The sequence below is a fragment of the Chenopodium quinoa genome, unplaced genomic scaffold (assembly GCF_001683475.1).
Source record: "Chenopodium quinoa cultivar QQ74 unplaced genomic scaffold, ASM168347v1, whole genome shotgun sequence".
Lineage (NCBI taxonomy): Eukaryota > Viridiplantae > Streptophyta > Magnoliopsida > Caryophyllales > Amaranthaceae > Chenopodium > Chenopodium quinoa.
The window spans coordinates 446,967-453,303 of record NW_018744501.1 but is presented as its reverse complement, the minus strand read 5'-3'; positions in this window follow the sequence as shown (position 1 = coordinate 453,303).

Sequence of the window (6,337 nt, the reverse complement as noted above, 5' to 3'; positions counted from 1 at the left end):
TCAAGACAACTCAGCATAACCACGAAGAACAATACACATTTAAGATGAAGCATAAGAAGAAAAAAAAACAACCAAAATTCAAATATAGAATGTACACTAATTGAAATACAAAAAAACAAACTGCAGGTTTAACAAGGTTGCGTTGACATTAAGGGGTAACGAAGCAGATTTGATTACAGATAACATAATAAAAAATGGAGGCCATACAAAGATACTTATCATAACAACTACTATTGTAGGGAGCTATCAACTAAACTCTACAAGTACCACAAAGATCTACATCAATTTCATCAAAATAAAGCAAATAATTCATGAATCCATCGGGGGGGTTTTTTTCATCCAAAAACTTCTCAAACTATTTTACCTCAACGAACAAACCAGATCAAATCATAGTGAGAAGCTATACGATGAAAGTGAGTCCTTTCATCATATGGATTATCCTAGTGTAACTATTAACGGCCAACGGACTCAACACATCTTTAAAATTCAAAGAATGTATGCAATTAAAGGGATAATTCATCAACCACTTGGATCAAAATCAGAAGAATAAGCCAAAATCAGAGGCCATTAGACAATTTATAGGGGTTGAAAGCAAAGTGGAAGAGAATCAAGACAACTCAGCATATCCACGAAGAACAATACACATTCAAGATGAAGCATAAGAAAAAAAAACAACCAAAATTCAAATACAGAATGTACACTAACTGAAATACAAAAAAACAAACTGCAGGTTTAACAAGGTTATGTTGACGTTAAGGGGTAACGAAGCAGATTTGATTACAGACAACATAACAAAAAATGGAGGCCATACAAAGATACTTATCATAACAACTACTCTTGTAGGGAGATATCAACTAAACTCTACAAGTACCACAAAGATCTACATCAATTTCATCAAAATAAAGCAAATAATTCATGAATCCATCAGGGGGTTTTTTTTCATCCAAAAACTTCTCAAACTATGTTACCTCAACGGACAAACCGGAGCAAATCACAGTGAGAAGCTATACGATGAAAGTGAGTCCCTTCATCATATGGATTATCCTAGTATAACTATTAACGGCCAAGGGACTCAACACATCTTTAAAATTCAAAGAATGTATGCAATTAAAGGGACAATTCATCAACCACTTGGATCAAAATCAGAAGAATAATCCATAATTAAGGCCAAAATCGAAATAACAGCAACACAAGTTGAGCATAGGCAAAGACAAAGATAGAGACTCAACATGCGCAACAACAGCAACACAAGCTCAGCATAGGCAAAGAGTGTTCAGGGATTGGAGAAAAGTGTCGAGGGATCTGTATCTTGTGCAATTCGTGTCAAAAACAATCAAGAGTCTTTCAAATGGTGGGTGGCAAAGGACATCATCCACCACAATGCCATTAGTATCATATTGCACTTGAAAAAAAAAATATACAGCAGCAGCCCAATAGCATCACAGTAGCTAAACAGCAGCATCACAGCTAAATTCAATTTGTTTCCCGTCTAAATGGAAATCCAATAGTACCCATCAACAAAATCTCAGTCGAATTGTATAAATAAACAATACCCAAATCCCAAAATTCAAATTCACCAAATTCGTAGAAATCAATAATGAGGACATCAAAATTTTGATTCTGGAAAAATTTACCCCTGTACATTAGTATTTAAATCCTATTTTGTACTTGTAATTGACAACATTCTACTGTTTTTTTTCTTTTAATCAGTATATAATTATCTTCACTTCCCCAAACAAAGAAGAGCAATTTCCAGGAGTTTTCTTGGCCAAAACTGATATTGTCCAAGTTTGGATACTTCTAAAAGGCTCCAACAGATATTCACAAGTAGATCTAGAACAGAACATGAAACATAAAACATGCAAAAACGCGCATAAAGGAACTTCCCGATTCCTGAAATAATTTGCCGGGTACTCTTAATCTCACATTCATACTACATTGCACAGACTGAAACAAATTGTCTATGTCAATGTCACATAAAATGAAGTCTCCAAAATTTTCAGCAAATGAACATTCAAAGCATCAAACTTCAAACATGAACACATAAAGGCTAATGCATAAGTGTCATTTTACGCGCAGAGCTGATAATGTATGCGATTTCACAAAAGATTTGTCAATGAGGCAGTAAAAGTTGGACGATTTTTAACATCCCTTCGCATTCTTCTACCTACACTTCATACAATGCTCTCAATAAAACATATATCTGAGTAACAAATATCATCATCAAAATCCAATCCTGGCCAACAACTGAAGTTACAGGCATATAGTCACAACCGCAAACAAATCCTCCACCCTAAACATGCTGCTATTTATAAAAAAAAATAAAATAAATAAAGAAGATAAACGGAATGATAAATAAATTAGGGTTTCAAAGAGACATTTACCCATCAGCTAGGATCTAACACCTTCAAAAGCGAATCAGGGGGGGACTCAAGATTCACATTATCTTCATCATCGCATGAGATTTTTACCCTATGAACAAATGGAAGTTGTAATGGGAAAACATTCATGGCCGACATCGAGGGACTCAAACACAGATCTAGGGTTTCTAATTTGCGAACCCAGAAATCGAAGAAGAAGACAGTGAGAGTGAGGAACAACAGATGGTGGATGGAAGAAATCGAACCCAGAAATCGAAGAAGAAGAATATGAATAGATGGTGGATGGAAGAAGACAGTGAGAGTGAGGAACAACAGAATAGGGGGAAGAGATGATTTTGAGGAGAAATCAGAGGAGAGAGGAGAGAGGAGAGAGGAGAGAGGAGAGAGAGATACGAGAGATTGAATGTAAGGGAGGGGAAAGAGCAGAAAGAAAGAGAGGGGAAATATAAGGGCGGGTTCTTATTTTCACTACAATTGGCACCGGTTAACCGGTGCCATTTCTTTTTTTTTGGGTTTTTATTTTCTAAAGGAAAAGGCATCGGTTAACCGGTGCCAAAACTCATCCCCTAATCCGGCCCATTTCTTTTACCACCGGTTTTCAAGAACCGGTGCCAAAAGTGCGGTGCCTATTTCATTTTTTTCTACTAGTGCCCCTGCCCCCTCATCTTTCTGCTTGCATTTCTGATTTCAGAAACTGATTTCAGTTATAATTTTAGATTCTGAAATTATTGTGTGTGTGTGTGTGTGTATGTGTCTGTATGTGTGAGTGAGTGTAAGAGTGTATGTGTAAGTGTGTGTGTTTTCTCCTGGCCGTGTACAATCTTATTTAAGAATCTGATTTCAGTTCTAATTATTGAGAGAGTGTGTGTAAGTGTGTTTAAGGGGGTGCATATTCACTTGTTACTAATTTACTTGATAATACCTCCTAGTAGTAGTTGTGTTGGGTGAGCATGTGTTGGGTAATTTGTGATCTATGGTGGCTGTTGTAGTAATAATGGAGGCATTTCAGTTTCTACATGTCATTGTTTTCCTCTGCTTTTATGGGAGGGCGTTGATCTATATCAAAAACCTATTAGCTTAAGTGGTAGAGCACTATGCAAATGCATAGATGATGTAGGTTCGAATCCTACATAGGCTGTATTTTTAAATAACTATATTAAAAAAAACCTTCAAAAAAAACTTGATCATATCTCCTTTTCTGCTCAACAATATTGTTGTTCAATTCTTATACATGTCTTATAATTGTAATATGATTTATGCAATGTCCAAAATTTTTAGAACGAATTAGCCAAGGCAACTTCCTCTTGATCAAATAATAGGTGTTCCTTTTCTAGCTTAACCTCAAACTTTTGTAAGTTATAAGTTAATCATGCTTCCTGCTGTATATATACTTGCAGTACTTCTTCTTCTGATGCCAAGCTACACAAGCAGTGTCAATAAAGGAAGATACAACTGCTTAGTACACAAGAATGTCGCAGTTAGCATTGGACATTGGTGTAATAATTGAGCGTATCACTCGTGTGGGAAAGGAGCAAGAAATAACAATGAAGATTGCAGTTCAAGATGTTTATAGAGACAGCTGCATACAACTGACACTGCATTTCAGAAATTCTTCTGAAAGTTCTAATTCTGCTACTTCTACTGGTATGATTTTGCTGCTCTGTTCCAAGAGAAGTTTTTGTATTTGGGTTTCTATATGACTAATTTCCTACTCAATACTACTAACTAAATACTTATCACTAGCATAGATCATTTTCTTTGTGCATTTGGTATAATTTATTAATCATGTTTCAGAAGCTGTCAAATGTCCGTGTAACATACGAAAAGGCTATTAACCGGAAGCAGTGGGTGTCTTTTGTATTGTTTTCCCAATAGCCAAAAGAAATAAATTACATTAACTACTCAAAATCTTCAAACTCTGCATTTTCACACTACTCTACATGCTAATTGAGTGTAGTTTTCTCATTCCTTTGCTCACACTACAAACTTGTGTCTCCACATTACATAAATGAACCTACGTGGGATTCGAACCCACTTCTTTTGTGCATTTGCACAATGCTCTACCCTTGAGCTAGTAGGCTAGCGTATTTAAAACATTCAAACACACTCATAAATGAGCATTAATTTGACAAAATGAGCAAGAATCATTTGCTCATTTGAAAAATGAGCATTAAATAGTTTTCTCATTTGACAAAGGAGCATTGAATTTTTTTGCTCATTTGACAAATGAGCAAAAAATAACTGCTCATTTGACAAATGAACAAAAAAATTAATTGCTCATTTGACAAATGAACAAAAAAATTAATTGCTCATTTGACAAATGAGCAAAAAATTAATTGCTCATTTGTCAAATGAGCAAATAATTAATTGCTCATTTGACAAATGAGCATTAAATAGTTTGCTCATTTGACAAAAAAAATGAACAAAAAATTAATTGCTCATTTGACAAATGAGCAAAATATTAATTGCTTATATGTCAAATGAGCAAATAATTAGTTTCTCATTTGTCAAATGAGCAAATAATTAGTTGCTCATTTGTCAAATGAGCAAATACTTAGTTGCTAATTTAAAAATGAGCAAAAACTTGGTTGCTCATTTGTCGACGGTTGATATGAGAGTATGAGGCCTAAAACTTAGATCAATCTACGTATCATAGAGAATCTTCAGGTTAGGCTTTTCGAAATTAGGAGTTAAAACATGTCATTATTAATTAGCACAAAGAAATATGTATAGAGGAGCCTTGATACTTACTTGGATTCTGGTTAGAGATAGCAGCAGTCTGGGAGAAGTAGCACTGGTAGGGCTGGCGACCCTTGGTTTGGTAAAATGTGTTCATGGCATAGGTCGCATGAGCCTTAGCATTGTTCGGGTTGTAACAAGCATCGCCTGGTTGAATGGGTTTGCAATCAACTCCTTGGCTGCAGATGTAGTTGATGTTGGAATGTAGTTCTGCATCAGTGGCCTGTTGTTTAGGCACACACCATCCTTTAGCAGGGCTAGGTCCATCAGGCCGAGCAGTCGATTTTGGTGGCCCTACAAGACTAGGACGCCTCTGAGACTACAAGCCAAGGAAACACCAAATATTTAGATCATCATGATATATTGCGATTCAAAACTATAAATAACTTCAGACATGAGACATGATAAGAGGTTGAGAGGGATAGTCGAAGTACATTAGTACAATATCATTCACACACATTTATCTCATTTACATATGGCTGATAAAATTCTCATGATTTGAAGTACTTTCTGCCTGAAGCTCAAAATGCTAAATAAGATCTTCTTTCATTGACATTTATATTTCATAAAGATGTCAGTTACTGGACATATATACTAATTCATTACTTTTGCTAAAACAACGGTACCTGAAATTAGTAATTGGAGACACTAAACCAAAATAGATACCCGTCCCTTAAATTGCAACTTTAATAAAACTGAAGCAAATAATTAGTAATTGGAGCAGAAGCTTTATTGTTTTTGCAAAGACATCCAGAGCAAAACCAGAGGATTTAGCTTAGGAGAAGGAAAACTCCAGTCGCAGTTTATTGCATATTGCACTAGTAGAATAACACAAATGCGCACCGGTTCAAAACCCCCCTTTCGCACCGGTTTTGAACCGGTGTAGATTTGAGGGATGCTAAAAAAAAAAACTTTGGCACCGGTGCTAAAAACCTGTTACTGGTTCTTGCTGAGAACCGGTGCTAAAAACCTGTTATGGGCACCGGTTCTTGCTGAGAACCGGTGCTAATAACCTCTCTTTTTTTTTTTTTTTTTTTTTTTTTTGCTTTTTTTCTGACAGCAAACACCTTTCAAAAAACTTATAATGCATATTATTAAGAAACTTGTATTGCAAAAACCATATATATATATAACTTATAATACATATTATTAATAAACGTGTAATGTATACATTGTTTGATCATACACCTTTCAAAAAAAACTTATAATAAACTTGC